The 17,114-nt window shown below is 46.2% G+C and overlaps 1 protein-coding gene across 3 annotated transcripts in view; it reads right to left on the bottom strand.

The window, feature by feature from the left end:
• The window catches only part of LOC147114826 (uncharacterized), a 132,854-nt gene that overhangs the window by 12,113 nt on the left and 103,627 nt on the right, over nucleotides 1-17,114 (bottom strand). For 2 of the 3 annotated variants that reach the window (XM_085992800.1, XM_085992799.1), the window contains one exon: nucleotides 15,472-15,708. The gene's annotated coding sequence lies outside the window, so the exon portion shown is untranslated. Of the gene's footprint in view, nucleotides 1-15,339; nucleotides 15,709-17,114 lie in introns of those variants that run through there. The other variant, XR_015078997.1, reaches the window with a different exon arrangement.

The following is a 17,114-nucleotide window of genomic DNA, read 5'->3' as shown; positions in this document are numbered from 1 at the left end:
CACTACCTGCTACCAGCACGACTTGCTGGAGCACCTCGACTGGGGAGCCAGGCTCAGCTCTCCACAGCCTCCCCTGCAACTCTCCAATGGATCCCTGGGTGGTTGCCCGCGGTCGACGCCCGCCGTTCGACTTCGACCTCCAAGAAGCTTCTCTTCAGGGAAAAGATCCCCGTGAGGTGATGCAGTACTGCATGTGAGTTCAAACCTGCCCGTCGCCAGTGTAGTGTCCGAGGATCAATAATACTCAGACTGCAGGAGAACAATAAAACAGGTATTTACTGGACAGAGAATAATTCAAGACTGAAATACAGAAGCCTGCTATGGCTTTATATACAGGGGTGGTCACTACCGGTACTGCAGTATAGAATCAGTTCTTCTCTTAAAGGCACATACACAACAGTATCTGTGTTGATGATCTGGCATGTCTTGCAGAGGTTGCCGTGGCTGGGTTGTGTGGTGTCGTGGATGCTGTTCTCCTGAAAGCTGGGTAATTTGCTGCGAACGATGGTCTGTTTGAGGTTAGGCGGCTGTTTGAAGGTAAGTAGTGGTGGCATGGGGATGGCCTTAGTGAGGTGTTCGTCATCATTGATGACATGTTGAAGGCTGCGAAGAACATGGTGTAGTTTCTCCGCGCCGGGGAAGTACTGGACGACGAAGGGTACTCTGTTGGTTGTGTCCCGTGTTTGTCTTCTGAGGAGGTCTATGCGATTTCTCGCTGTGGCCCGTCGGAACTGTCGATCGACGAGTCAAGCGTCATATCCCATTCTTACGAGGGCATCTTTCAGCGTCTGTAGGTGTCCATCGCATTCCTCCTCGTCTGAGCAGATCCTGTGTATTCGCAGGGCTTGTCCATAGGGGATGGCTTCTTTAACGTGGTTAGGGTGGAAGCTGGAGAAGTGGAGCATCGTGAGGTTGTCCATGGGCTTGTGGTAGAGTGAAGTGCTGAGGTGTCCGTCTTTGATGGAGATTCATGTGTCCAAGAATGAAACCGATTCTGAGGAGTAGTCCATGGTGAGTTTGATGGTGGGATGGAACTTGTTGATGTTATCGTGTAGTCTTTTCAGTGATTCTTCGCCGTGGGTCCATAGGAAGAAAATGTCATCGATGTATCTGGTGTATAGCATTGGTTGGAAGTCTTGTGCAGCAAAGAAGTCTTGCTCGAACTTGTGCATGAAGATGTTGGTGTATTGGGGTGCAAATTTGGTCCCCATGGCTGTTCCATGTGTTTGGGTAAAGAACTGGTTGTCAAAGGTGAAGACATTGTGGTGAAGGATGAAGCGGATGAGTTGTAGGATGGCGTCTGGAGATTGGCTTTTGTTGGTGTTGAGTACTGAGGCTGTCACAGCGATGCCGTCATCGTGGGGGATACTGGTGTAGAGTGCCGAGACGTCCATCGTGGCGAGGAGTGTTCCTGGTTCAACTGGTCCATGGGTGCTGAGTGTCTGTAAGAAATCTGTAGTGTCACGACAGAAGCTGGGGGTTCCCTGTACAATGGGTTTCAGGGTGCCCTCGACGTATCCAGAGAGGTTCTCACATAGGTTTCCGTTGCCTGATACGATAGGACGTCCGGGTGTGTTGGCTTTGTGTATCTTTGGGAGGCAGTAGAAGTCTCCCACGCGGGGAGTACGTGGGATGAGAGCACGTAGGATGCTTTGAAGTTCTGGATCGAAGGTCTTGATCAGTCTGTTGAGTTGGCGGTGTGTTCTTTGGTCGGATCTGCGGGTTACTGTCTGTAGTGTTGCTGTTTGTCCAGTTGTCGGTATGCTTCTTTGCAATAGTCCATTCTGTTCTGTATGACGATGGCTCCTCCTTTGTCTGCTGGTTTGATGACGATGTTGCGGTTGGTCTTGAGAGCGTGGATGGCGTTGCGTTGTGCTCGGGTGACATTCTGGACTGTCTTGTGAGTGCGGCTGATTAATCTGGCGTTGATGCATCTCCTGACAGCTTGAGCATACATGTCAAGCTTAGGGCAGCGACCCTCCGGAGGGGTCCAATTTGACTCTTTCTTCTTCGGTCGCTGTGCTGCGGATCTCTCTGTCTGCTGTTCCGGATCATTGATTGTCTCCTTGGGTTCGCTGCTGACATCTTGGGATTTGTGGAAGAATTCCCGGAGCCTCATTCTCCTGATGAATTCCTCTGTGTCTGCCGCGAGACCGATGGGGTCCATTTTGGTGGTGGGGCAGAAATTGAGCCCTCGGCTGAGAACTTCGATTTCGTCTGGTTGAAGGGTGTGGTCGGACAAGTTGACGATGGACTTCCCTGTGGTTTCAACTGTGGTACCGGGGGAGGCTTGGTTGCTGCTGGTGGTGATGCCGAGTTTCTCAAGCTTCCTGTTCTTGGTGTGTATGTAGGCAGCGTAGTTCTGTTGCCTCGTCTGTTTGGCGGTGTCTCATAGCTGGTCTGCTGTATCCTGAGCACAGGCTGAGAACATGGACTCTATCTTGGTTTCGAGGTTGCGGCATCTGCTGTAGAGCTGGTGTATGAGATGGTTGAGGAGTGTGCGAGAGGTACGGCGGCAGAGTCTCTCAGCGTAGTCTGTGTTGTTGGTCGACTTGGGTGGGTTCGTGATCTGTAGTCCTTTCGGGATCTTGTCTGCTTTCTTGCATCTCTGTAGAAACTTGATGTCTGTGTTGATATGCGCGATCTTCTTGGAGATCCTCTCCACTTTGAGCCAGCAGTTTGTGGTGTCCATAGTAGCCATGATGTGGACACCTACAGATGCTGAAAGACGCCCTCGTAAGAAAGGATATGACGCTCGACTCATCGATCGACAGTTCCGACGGGCCACAGCGAAAAATCACATAGACCTCCTCAGAAGACAAACACGGGACACAGCCAACAGAGTACCCTTCGTCGTCCAGTACTTCCCCGGAGCGGAGAAACTATGCCATGTTCTTCGCAGCCTTCAACATGTCATCGATGACGATGAACACCTCGCTAAGGCCATCCCCATGCCACCACTACTCGCCTTCAAACAGCCACCTAACCTCAAACAGACTATCGTTCGCAGCAAATTACCCAGCTTTCAGGAGAACAGCGACCACGGCACCACACAACCCTGCCACGGCAACCTCTGCAAGACATGCCAGATCATCAACACAGATACCATCATCACACGTGAGGACACCATCCACCAGGTACATGGTACATACTCATGTGCAGGAAAGGATGCCCCGGAGCATGGTACATCGGCGAGACCATGCAGACACTGCGACAACGGGTGAACGGACACCGCACAACAATCGCCAGGCAGGAGTGTTCCCTCCCAGTCGGGGAACACTTCAGCAGTTAAGGACATTCAGCCTCTGATCTTCGGGTAAGCATTCTCCAAGGCGGCCTTCGAGACACACGACAACGCAAAATCGTCGAGCAGAAACTGATAGCCAAGTTCCGCACTCATGAGGACGGCCTCAACCGGGATCTTGGGTTCATGTCACGCTACATGTAACCCCACCTGATGTAGAGTCATCCAGACTCGAGTCGTCATTGGCTTGTTCTCTCTACACAGGTGTGGCCGGACCTGCTGCGATTTCCAGCAAAAAAAATTTTTTTTTCTATACTGTTCTTTGTTTGTTTTTTGTTTTTCATACAGACCCCAGCATCTGCAACATTTGACCCCTGGTGACCCCACCTCATTGTTCTTTGATGTAATGTTTTCCTGACTGACCTGTTTGGACACCATCCACACCTTTGATTGCTGTGATTATCTCTCTGCCGAGGTGGGATAAAGGGCAGTTAGAAAGATTACCTGTAATCATCTGGCAGTGTTCTCTGACTATATATGCTGTGCCTATATGCATCTCTTCACTTCACCTGATGAAGGAGCAGCGCTCTGAAAGCTTGTGATTTCAAATAAAGCTGTTGGACTATAACCTGGTGTTGTGTGACTTCTCACATTTGTTTCTATCGATAGATGCCTGTCGTGCACTGCGGTTTTCTCTAAGTAAGGGGAATGTATGTGTCGAGGGATCGTGGATAGATAAATATAGGGGAAGGTTGTTTGTGGGGCGTCAGGAATTTGCTCACCTTGATTGGACACTTCAAGCAAGTTTCAGTATCCTAGGGGGGGACTGAGAGGATTGGCAAATTTCATGTCTCCCCCGAAGATTTACTTTTGGCTTATTGAAGAAACCCTGGCTGGACTGAGTTTAAAATCCAGGGCTCCAGGGCTCAACAAGATGGTTGCGGTCAACCTCATGGCCAAGGCCTGTAAGTTTCAGTTTGGAATGACAAAGAAGGAACTTTCCGGAAATTAGAATGCAGACAGACCTTCTGCATTTATGCATGAGAAGCAAACCCAGTGGCATTCGGGCCTATGATTAAAACCCACAGACAATCAAGAGCAGGCAAAGCCTATTCAATATGTAATAACTGCATTCAGACCTTTGTTAGAGAACATCAACACTGTTTGCAAACAATCAACGGGGCATTCAAACTGGAATGGCCCCATCACGAAACCAGTTGGACAAAAGGGAACACTGATGAGACGTTTAAAACCGATTAACCGGCCATTCAGGTTGATGGGCCCAGATCGGTACCCTTTGTATGAGCTTCAACACATCCAGGTCAGACAAAAGAAATGAGCTGATCTGGCGGGAGATAAGGGCTACCAGAAAGGGTATAACTAGTCCCTCGGGAATGTGGAAGTACAGTTTCTCATTTAGACATAAAATGGCTTCCTGAGCATAGAATGAAATCCATTTAAACTTTAAAATGGTCAACAGCATGATTCACTAATCATGTTTCAAGGGAACGAGATAATTTAGGAATGCTATATACGTACTCCTTGTTTGTGATAAGCTTAACAAGGAGCCTCATTTACCAAACAAACAGCCAAGGACATGATAAGGTAAACATCAGCCCACAGGCCCAGTTGGTACAGTGAGAGAACAGAGGGAACAGAGAGATCCCATAATAAAGGATTAGTTAATCTTATCCCAAGGTATTTCCGTTCGTTATTCTAACGCAGCCCGGAATACGTTGTTTCAATAATTCGCAAGGTCTGTGCCTTTGTAATCAGTTATGATTCAATACTATGTCATGTGGCATAGAAAGCCTGTTTTGCTTCTGTACTGTATAAATATACTTTGAAGAGGTCTGATGTAGCCCTTGTCTACACAACTCTTCCCTTGCAAGCAAATAAAGCCTGTCTTTAACGATACTTTGTGTTTAAGAGTCTTACTCGGGAGTCGAGACTTCGACAGGAAGCCATCTCTCTCTCTCTCGCCTCGCCTCCAGTACCCTGCCGTATCATCAACTCAGCGAGAGGATCATCGATGAAGAGCCCGTCCAGGGAAGTAGGACACCCGCAGTTACGTTTGAATTACTGAGGTATCTCTGCTCTGGGGCGATGAAAACCTAAAAACATCGACAGGCAACAGGGCACGGAGCAGGCGTTTCAACATCCTAGACTGGTGAGCATCAATTTTCTGGCCCATCACAAGACAACCTAGATAGGTGTAAAAGGGTGGGAGTTAAGGGGAATTGCTAAAGTGTCATTTTAGTCATTTTCCCTCGATGTGCCCATTTCTCCTCCCCCGCTAAGTGTAATTGTGTTGCATCCATAGTGATTTTCTCTGTATAGTAATTGTTTCTCTATTTTAATAAACATTGGTTTTCTTTGCACCGAACCACTGGTCTCGTTTGTCTATATCGCTACTCGTAAATAAGTCCGGTGTTCAGAACTAAAAAGGGGGAAGCGGTTCGAACCGCATGGGGCTGGGGCAGCTCAGGCACACGACTGACTGACCAGACAAAAACCCCAAACCAAAACCCCCTACATACCTCGGGAGCCTACTGCCAACAAAGGCAGACATCGACGACGAAGTCCAACACCGCCTTCAGTGTGTCAGTGCAGCCTTCGGTCGCCTGAGGAAGAGAGTGTTTGAAGACCAGGACCTCAAATCGGCACCAAGTTCATGGTCTACAGAGCAGCAGTGATACCCGCCCTGCCGTATGTCTCAGAGACATAGACCATGTACAGCAGGCACCTCAAAGCACTGGAGAGGTACCATCAACGCTGCCTCCGCAAGATCCTGCAAATTCATTGGCAGGATAGGCGCACCAACATCATTGTTCTCACTCAGGCCAACATCCCCAGCATTGAAGCTTTGACCACGCTTGATCAGCTCCGATGGATAGGTCACATCGTCTGCATGCCCGATACGAGACTCCCAAAACAAGCGCTCTACTCGGAGCTCCGACACGGCAAGAGAGCCCCAGGTGGGCAGAGGAAACACGTCAAGGACACCCTCAAAGCCTCCTTAAAAAAGTGCAACATCCCTACCGACTCCTGGGAATCCCTGGCCCAAGACCACACAAAGTGGAGGAAGGCGTCAAACATCTCGAGTCCCTTCGCTGGGAGCAAGTGGAAGCCAAGCGCAAGGAGCGCACGTCAACCCAAGCACCCCACCCACCCACCCCCTCAACCACTGTTTGCCCCGCCTGTGATAGAGACTGTAGGTCCCACATTGGACTCATTAGTCACCTGAGAACTCATCTTTAATGTGGAAGCAAGTCATCCTCAGTTCCGAGGGACTGCCTAAGAATAGGAGTTCCCTTTTAACAATGTGATAAGTGTTAATTACTGCCAGTCAACCTCTCTGGCACTGTAAATTAACTATTGCAAGTGAGGAGTCTCATTCCTTCAGATTTTAATTGGTGGATATCTTAAAAATGTCAAATTTGAATTATTTTTTACTTTTCCTTGTTGGCTCTTTTCTCTCTCTCTCCTAATCCAATCTTTCTTTCCTTCTCTTTATTTTTATTTTTGCACCTGATTTGGCATTGAATTCACCCACTTTCTTCTCAGTCCGTGCACTGTTAATTTCACAATCCTTCAACCTAATAGGTTAAGGAGATACACAGTCGTTTTCCCTGTTCACTCAGGTCCCAGATGCCTGGTTTCCCTCGCTGTGACATTATCAGTTCACACTTTCAGCAACCTGCCACGCAAAAAAATTAAAGAAGCTAAACATGCAAGGGAAAATTTAACTAACGGCAGACGCCGTTAGATGCCCAGCCACAGCGAATTATGGCCCAATACTCTTTCCCCCACGCAATATTGCTTCAAAATTGGTGATCCAGCATTACAAAGTTTTCTTCTCGACATAGACGTTTCCAAGTCACGTTTAAAAATATCAAAACAAGTACATAACTTACTTCCAATGAATAATGCAGCAGGTGTAATACTGAGGCATCGTATGACAACTCAAAAGAAATACAGCTAATTTCTAATGCATGTTGCAGAATCTTGTAACACCTTCTTTAAAGAAGTTTTGAATGTACATATAACCCTCTCAATTTCCCCTTTAACTGCGGGTGTCCGCGTGCTAATATGAGACACACTATTCTTATTCAAAAACGAAGAAAAACCGTATGACTGAAAAGTGGTCTATTGTCACAGACCAGATCTATAGGAAGTCCACATCAGGCAAGCAAATACTGTAACACATCAATCATCGCTGTTGCATCTGTTGATGACATCGGAACCAAAATAAGTAAAATTTTCTACGTAAAAATTAAGTCTTCCTACATACTCATTCAAGTTTGACTCCATTCGATGCTTTCTGATTTTTCCAACTAATGCCGACATGATAAAGAAAGTTCAGTGACAAGATAGATCACTACCTAAGTAACAAAGATGTCCAACATTCAATCTTTTTAACAATTTTTATCCTTGGTGCCACTGTTATGTCCAAAGTAATGTTCTTATTACTCCATTTATTTCCAGACCTTCTAGAACAAAGGAATAAAAGAGAATTGTAATTGCTACAATGTGTTTACTCCCATCAGGGAAGTTTACAATATGCCAGTACCATAAATGTCATCTAGAACCTCTGCAATTTCCTCCCTTATCTCCCAAAGAATTCTAGGATGTATCACATTAGTCCCTGGCCTTTTCTCCTCCTTTAGCTTAACTAAATTATCTAAAATGTTCCTTTTATCCATCATGCCTCAGTAATGCATTATCTACAGAACACCTCTAAAAAGTGTACCTCCCCTATAAGGGCTGTAGGCTGCCTTCAAGTGGCGACAGGCACAACGGATTTCCCAGCCTCCCAAATGACAAGCTGTCAATTAATAGCATTATTAGCGCTGGTAGCTTGCCTGTTGTATTTAAATGGGGTCTTGCCACAAAAATTGATTGGGCCTCCCAATGACATCATCAAGCAGGTGGAGTGGATGCCCCACGATTACCTGCCTGATGAAAGCCATATATGAAAATCAGCCACTTTGTTTCAAAAATGCTCATGAACCATACCTTCCCTTTGTGGCCTCAAAGTAATGAGGGGTGTATTTCCATGGGGTTCTCCTGCTCTGCCGCTGTAACTTTGGCAGAAGAGCCACAGGAACCCCATGTTTCCGTTTACACCATTTTTCTGGGGTTTCCACGGCTCTTCTGTTGAACTAACAATGGGTGAATGGGAGAACCCACTGCGGAAATTCATCCCTGAGAATTAATGCTACTGGAGAGAGGATATATTCAGTAAAAAGACTGTAACTATTTGCTTTAAATATCATGACCAGTAACAGCTGGTTCATCGATTCCTGCTTGCTGTTGTTTAGAATCACAGAAAATGGATTGTATGTTCAGCTATGCCTCAATGATTGAAAGGCAACCAGAGGGATCTGACACAGAATAAATTATGATTCCGAGACGGTGAAAACAGCAGTGCTAACCACCTTTTTAAAGAAGGACCGTGGCGATAAAGCACAGCGCCTAACACTGTGCCAGAATATTACAAAAAACAGAAGTGCAAGACATAGGGCCACCTCATTGACTCCACAATTTAAAAAAGTATTGCAACATGGTTACCTATTTCAAGAAATCAGAAAAAAATATCCACTAATCTGATGTCATAGCCATCTACTCCCTGCAAAGTCAAAAGAAAGAACTTCTGCTACTTTTCACTCAAATTATCAGAAATCCAGGGGTTAAACAAGCTCCTTCTTGAGTGCATCCATGTGCCTGGCAGCTGCACTTTTCACCTTTCACTTTAAATCTTGACTCAATAAACACAATCAAGTGGTAGGAATAATGGAAGTGAACAGAACACAAGTGTTTAGAATAGCTACCACCAGTGTTAAGCAAACACTGATTCCTACAAATGTTTAACAGATATACCAACTGTGTTGCCTTGCGATCTACCAGCAACAACAAGCAGTTACAAGTAACAGGCAACCAAACAGCAGTGCATTTGAAAAGATCAGTAGCATATATATTTTCATGAAAATAATCAATTATAACATTTCATATAATTACTGTATAATTTAATTTCTCAAAAAACTTTATTGTTTTCTTGAGTTCATTTTGTTATGCTTATGGTGCCAAAAAGAAAGAATTTGGCCGTGAAATTCATGGCCGGTTTGGATGACTTAATGGCAGCCACCTCACTTCTGCCACTTATAGCACGGAACACAGCAGCCGCCATTTTGGGCAGGTGGGCAGCGCTGCCATTGCCTGTGCTCACTCCAGATATAGAAATGAGTCAGATTGTGACATCAATCAGCGTGCAACACTGAATTGACGCACAATCTGGTATTTTTGATGTCGCTGCTTCTTTTTTATGCTCTCTTAAAAGCAGTGCCTGCAGCTGTATGACTGACTCCCTAGCAGTTCTTCTTAAAGGGACACACATAACTTTCAGGTAAATTAAAATTTTTGCTTTTGTACTGGTTTCTTTACATTTTATTGCAGCAGTGGCTTGGTGTAAGACATTTTAAAAATGGTTAAAGTGTGAAGGGAGTGCTGCTGGATGTTTGCAAGGCTTAAAGGAAGGCCTCTGAGAACATCACTTGCTCCCAGTTCTGGGGGCTCTAGTTGCAGTCCCCCTTGGGCTGCAGCATGACATGGAAATGGAGCAGAGGCAGCAAAGGGGACAAGCTGCTCACAGAGGGAGGAGGAGGAGAAAGAAGCAGCAGAGGAGGAAACAGAAGAGGAAGTGGAAGGAAGGAGGCAACCGAGACAGTCCCTTTCTGGCCGGGATATCCGGGATTGAATCATCCGCCTGCGGTACTAGTGAACACAACCCCGATTTCCCTTTCAACATTTGTCCCACACCTTACCTTCCCTCTGTTACTGACCATCACAGCATCTTGGCCACAATGTTGAAATAAAAGCCACCACAAAGCAAACTTTCCAAACCAGCTTTATCCATATATGCATCCAATATTACATTTTAAAAATCAACTAATCACCCTTGTGCATTCCCTTACTGAGTGCCTTGCATGTGCCTTTGCCTATCCAAGTACTCTTACACTGTGCTACCCCAGTGGCTGCAGCATGGCTGGGTAGAAGGCTGCTGACTTTCAGTGAGTGAGACTGCAGATGGCCTTACAGGATGACCTCGACGAGCTAGTGGCTGGGAGTGTGAAATCAAGTGATAGTGTTTCTTTTTCTTCTTCACTCTTCTCTCCCTCTTCTTGGTCAACCACTGGCTGGGCAGGCTGGATTTCTTGGGTGTCTGAAATAAGGAAGGCACAAGGGTAGGGTTGTGGTGAGGGGAGGGCGGTAAAGCAAGAGGTGCATGCTTACACCATGTACAGCTTGTAAATCAGAAGAGATTGTGGGGTGAGGTGGAAGTGGAATGTGAGGAGGAAGATAACATATGAAGATATCGGCATCTTATATTCTTTCTGACCCGCCGCTGGCCAAGGCTCACCCATGGCCCTACCAAGAATGGCCAGCACCATCTCCTCCAAGGGGGTGGGGTGAGGCTAGGAATGTGAGGTGTGCCTTGTGTTTGGTGCAGATTGTTGGTAGGTGAGTGATGGGGGGTGGGGGTTGTGGATTGAGCATTGTGTGAGACTAGAGATGCAGTTGGTAGGAGATGGCTTTTGAAGATGCATTCACTGACCTTGACCACTGGTCTGAGGTCATGAAACTTCTTTGGGCACTGGAGCCAAGTCCTGGGGGGCGACATTGCTAGCAGTGACTCCTTGGCGATCTGGTCCCACATCCTTCTTTCTGGAGGGCCTCTTGTGGGTAGAGGACCTCTCTTCCAGTGTTGACCCCTGCACAAAGCTCAAGTGCTGAGTCTGAGACCCTGGGTGCACTTTCCCTGAGCCATTTGTGTTAGTGCTGAAGCACTTTTACCATTTTTCATCAGCAGCAGGAAGCTCATCTTTAAGAGGTGCAGACTGTCTTTAAGAGGCGCAGGCTAGCTTTAAGTAAAGCTTTACCTAAAGCTAGACTCGCTTGAACCTCGGGAACTTCGGGCCCCTGCTGAGTGCACAACCTGTGAGCAGTGCATTCAGTGCTCGGCTGTGCGCTGCAATCATTATAATTAACAGGCAACCCGAAGTTGACGTGCTGCCTGTGCTCCTTGAGTGGGCGTGGGCATATGGTGTATCATGGTACCCACGCCCATTTTTTAGCGCTGTTGAATTTTACCCCCTTGTATTTATATGGCACCTTCCTCAACCTCAGGATGTCCCAAAGTACTTCACAGTCAATTATATATCTTTGGAAGTGTTGTCACTGTTCTAATATAGGCAAATACAGCAGCCAATTTGCTCACATGAGGTTCCACAAAAAGCAATAAGATCAAGTTGATTTGTTTTTGGTGGTGTGGGTGGAGGTCAGGACCTCAGGAGAACCAATCCATTCTTCAAATAGTGCCATGAAATCTATTACATCCTCCTGAAAATGCATCTGATCTGAAATTTCATCTGAAGGTCGGCACCTCTGATCATGCAGCATTCCTTCAGTACTGGATTGAAGTGTCATCTTAGATTATGTGCTTAAATCCCTGTAGTGGAACTTGAACTCACAACCTTGTGGCTAAGAGGCATGAGTGCTATCAAATAAGCCAAGCTCACACTTAAACACACCAATGCATACTTAAATGAGGGAAAAAAAGAATTACTTAAGAATGAAGTAAATTTAAAAACAAATAATCATTTTTGGAAACAAAAGGAAGCACTACACAGTAGTGCTATTTGTGGGAGCTTGCTGTGCACAAATTGGCTGCCACATTTCCTACATTACAACAGTGATTACACTTCAAAAGTACTTCATTGGCTGTAAAGCACTTTGGGACATCTTGAGGTCATGAAAAGCGCTATAGAAATGCAAGCTTTACTTTCTTTACTTTGTCTAATTCTGCTCCTACTCCTCGCTGGCTGTACATTCACTTTTGCTGTTTGTGTAGCTATAACTGATTTTCTCAGGGGGTGGGGGAGTATGAAGTGTCGGGTCATGATGCTCCAGGCATCAGGAATGTGGGGCAGGCTTGATGGATCAGCTGGTCTTTTCCTGCCTGTCATTTTTGTATGTTCATATGTACACGGTTATGCACACATATTCCTTCGAGGAGCTTCTAAATTATTACACAGTATTGATTCCCAATTAACAAGGCACATTTCTTTTTCAATCCCTGCTGTAATACACCACACATTCAACTACTTTTGGATATTCTTCAGGGTTCTTTTACTGCAAGAGATTGTGTGTAACTACTCAGCGACCTATTCCTCTCTACAAATTCTGGAGCTTGATGGATTCACTGTAATTGCAGAGATGAAGGTCTGCCTCCTCAACGCCTCCTCCATGAAGTTTGACTTTGTGCCCCATTAATCCTTTCTTTCCGGATCTTTCTGCAATGTCCGCAGGTGATATAGCCGCACAGTGATTTATAGGGATCAAGGACTTAATTTCCAGCTAGTTAATCTGATTAAAGCAATTATTGAAAAGTCAGTGGCAATTTATCATCTAAGAAAGTAGAAAATTACATTGCAGAGGGACTGAGTTGCACTGTAAATTAGCACACTGTCCTTTATCTTTGGAACTTGGGTTTTAATCTAGTCCAGATTTATGCAATCAAAGGTTTGTCTTGTCAAATGTATTTGGGCAGTTTTAATGCAGGTCTTTTAGCATACAATCAACATACTGTGTGTGCATCCAGGATGTTAAAAGCTATTTTGGTGGTATCTACACTGTAATTGCAACTAGAAACCACCTAACTCTTAGAATGCTATTTTCAACTGTTTTTATTTTGGTGAGTTTTTTTTTGTTCATCGACTTGAAGGATGCCAGAGCTGCAGAATTAAACATTTTCCCATTTCAGACATTCATGGGGCAAATGTACACAGTTCACTAGTTGTAGTGAAATTGTAAATGCAAATACATTAAAGTGTTTACGATTTCACTACAAATACCTACCAGAATAAATCTTCTCCACGTTGTCAGCTTTGACTTTTCTAAGGTCAGGTATAGCTTGACCAGATCCATAGTAAAGCCCCTACACTCAACCCTAATATTTCAGAATAAGCACCTGCATTTGTAATATACATAAGCTTATCTTACTAGGAACCAGGAACACTCCTCGCCACAATGGACGTCTCGGCACTCTACACCAGTATCCCCCACGATGACGGCATCGCTGCGACAGCCTCAGTACTCAACACCAACAACAGCCAATCTCCAGATGCCATCCTACAACTCATCCGCTTCATCCTTGACCACAATGTCTTCACCTTCGACAACCAGTTCTTTACCCAAACACACGGAACAGCCATGGGGACCAAATTCGCACCCCAATACGCAAACATCTTCATGCACAAGTTCGAGCAAGACTTCTTCGCTGCACAGAATCTCCAACCAACGCTATACACCAGATACATCGACGACATTTTCTTCCTATGGACCCACGGCGAAGAATCACTGAAAAGACTACACGATAACATCAACAAGTTCCATCCCACCATCAAACTCACCATGGACTACTCCTCAGAATCAGTCTCATTCCTGGACACACGAATCTCCATCAAAGACGGACACCTCAGCACTTCACTCTACCGCAAGCCCACGGACAACCTCACGATGCTTCACTTCTCCAGCTTCCACCCTAACCACGTTAAAGAAGCCATCCCCTATGGACAAGCCCTGCGAATACACAGGATCTGCTCAGACGAGGAGGAACGCGATGGACACCTACAGACACTGAAAGACGCCCTTGTAAGAACGGGATATGACGCTCGACTCATCGATCGACAGTTCCGACGGGCCACAGCGAAAAATCGCATAGACCTCCTCAGAAGACAAACACGGGACACAACCAACAGAGTACCCTTCGTCGTCCAGTACTTCCCTGGAGCGGAGAAACTACGCCATGTTCTTTGCAGCCTTCAACATGTCATCGATGACGACGAACACCTCGCTAAGGCCATCCCCACGCCTCCACTACTCGCTTTCAAACAGCCGCCTAACCTCAAACAGACCATCGTTCGCAGCAAATTACCCAGCTTCCAGGAGAACAGCGACCACGACACCACACAACCCTGCCACAGCAACCTCTGCAAGACCTGCCAGATCATCAACACAGATACCATCATCACACGTGAGGACACCACCCACCAGGTACATGGTACATACTCATGTGACTCGGCCAACGTTGTCTACCTCATACGTTGCAGGAAAGGATGTCCCGGAGCATGGTACATCGGCGAGACCATGCAGACACTGCGACAACGGATGAACGGACACCGCGCAACAATCACCAGGCAGGAGTGTTCCCTGCCAGTCGGGGAACACTTCAGCAGTCAAGGACATTCAGCCTCCGATCTTCGGGGAAGCATTCTCCAAGGCAGCCTTCGAGACACACGACAACGCAAAATCGTCGAGCAGAAACTGATAGCCAAGTTCCGCACCCATGAGGACAGCCTTAACCGAGATCTTGGGTTCATGTCACGCTACATGTAACCCCACCTGATGCAGGGTCATCCAGACTCGAGTCGACATTGGCTTGTTCTCTCTACACAGATGCGGCTGGACCTGCTGTGATTTCCAGCCAAAAAAAATGTTTTTTGTCTGTTTTTTTGTTTTTCATACAGACCCCAGCATCTGCAATATTTGACCCCTTGTGACCCCACCTCATTGTTCTTTGATGTAATGTTTCCCTGACTGACCTGTTTGGACACCATTCACACCTTTGACTGCTGTGATTATCTCTCTGCCGAGGTCCGATAAATGGCAGTTGGAAAGGTTACCTGTAAACATCTGACATGATTCTCTGACTATATAAGCTGTGTCTTTATGCATTTCTCCACTTCACCTGAAGAAGGAGCAGCGCTCCGAAAGCTTGTGATTTCAAATAAAGCTGTTGGACTATAACCTGGTGTTGTGTGATTTCTTACATTTGTCCACCCCAGTCCAACTCCGGCATCTCCACACCTTATCTTACTACTTAGTTCATGGATATATTTTGTATCAAACAGAAAAAATAAACTGGACTCAATATCGAGTTCAACAATTTCAGATCATAAGCTCGGCCCCCATTTCATTTTCTCTTGTAATTGTTCCACTCCTTTCCCCCCCCCCCTTTCCTTTTGTTTCTCTCTCACACCTGGCAGCTATCTTTTGCCCTGCCAGTACACTTTACACCTAATCCCAGCCTATTACCATCTCGTCTAGCTTCTAATCTCTTTTACTTCTTTTGTTTCTTTTATTCTTTTGTCCGATCGCAGCCCTACCTCCGATCTAGTTTCTTTTCTTTCCAGTTTTGAAGAAGGGTCCAACCCGAAACGTCAACTCAAATTTCTCTCCACGGATGTTGCCTGACCTGCTGAGTTTTTCCAGCATTTTCTGTTGTTATTTCGGATTTCCAACATCTGCAGTATTTTGCTATCGTATCAGAATAAATTAAGTGTTTGTGACAGCTCAAAGCTTCTGCGAACCTAAAACAGCATCTGGATTCAAAGGAAATTTGGCTGCAAAACAAAATATTTGAGGAATTTATGATAATCAGATAATTTGTGAAGACAGTTTTAGATGTTATTTAATGGCATTTTTTTAAATATTCGTTCATGGGATCTGGGCGTCGCTGGCTAGGCCAGCATTTATTGCCCATCCCTAATTGCTCTTGAGAAGGTGGTGATGAGCCGCCTTCTTGAACCGCTTCAGCCTGTGTGGTGAAGGTACTCCCACAGTGCTGTTAGGGAGGGAGTTCCAGGATTTTGACCCAGCAACAATGAAGGAATGGCGATAGATTTCCAAGTCAGGATGGTGTGTGACTTGGAGGGGAACTTGGAGGTGGTGGTGTTCTCATGCGCCTGCTGCCCTTGTCCTTCTAGGTGGAAGAGGTCGCGGGTTTGGGAGGTGCTGCCGAAGAAGCCTTGGCGAGTTGCTTCAGTGCATCTTGTAGATGGTACACACTGCAGCCATGTTACCTGTCACTTATCAGCCCAAGCCCAAACGTCATCCAGCTCTTGTTGCATGCGGGCATGGACTGCTTCATTTTCTGAGTAGTTGTGAATGGCACAGAACACTGTGCAGTCATCAGTGAACATCCCCGTTTCTGACCTTATGTTGGAGGGAAGGTCATTGATGAAGCAGCTGAAGATGGTTGGGCCTAGGACACTGCCCTGAGGAACTCCTGCAGCGATGCCCTGGGCTGTGATGATTGACCTCCAACCACCATAACCGTCTCCCTTTGTGCTAGGTATGACTCCAGCCAGTGGAGAGTTTTCCCCCCCGATTCCCATTGACTTCAGTTTTACTAGGGCTCCTTGATGCCACACTCGATCAAATGCTGCCTTGATGTCAAGGGCAGTCGCTCTCACCTCACCTCTGGAATTCAGCTCCTTTGTCCATGTTTGGACCAAGGCTATAATGAGGTCAGGATCCGAGTGGTCTTGGCGGAACCCAAACTGGGGATCAGTGAGCAGGTTATTGGTGAGTAAGTGCCACTTGATAGCACTGTCAATGACACCTTCCATCACTTTGCTGATGATTGAGAGTAGACTGATGGGACGGTAATTGGCTGGGTTGGATTTGTCCTGCTTTTTGTGGACAGGACATACCTGGGCAGTTTTCCACATTGTCGGATATGCCAGTGTTGTAGCTGTACTGGAACAGCTTAGCTAGAAGCACGGTGAGTTCTGGAGCACAAATCTTCAGCACAATAGCCGGGATGTTGTCAGGGCCAATAGCCTTTGCTGTATCCAGTGCGCTCAGCCGTTTCTTGATATCGCGTGGAGTGAACCGAATTGGCTGAAGACTGGCTTCTGTGATGGTGGGGACATCAGGAGGAGGCCAATATGGATCAGTCACTCGGCAATTCTGGCTGAAGATGGTTGCAAATGCTTCAGCCTTGTCTTTTGCACTTATATGCTGG

This window comes from Somniosus microcephalus, chromosome 7, assembly GCF_052327205.1.
Source record: "Somniosus microcephalus isolate GS21.2 chromosome 7, FLI_Smic_1.0, whole genome shotgun sequence".
NCBI lineage: Eukaryota > Metazoa > Chordata > Chondrichthyes > Squaliformes > Somniosidae > Somniosus > Somniosus microcephalus.
Note: the sequence above shows the minus strand (reverse complement) of the source record. Positions and strands in the feature narration are given on the sequence as shown.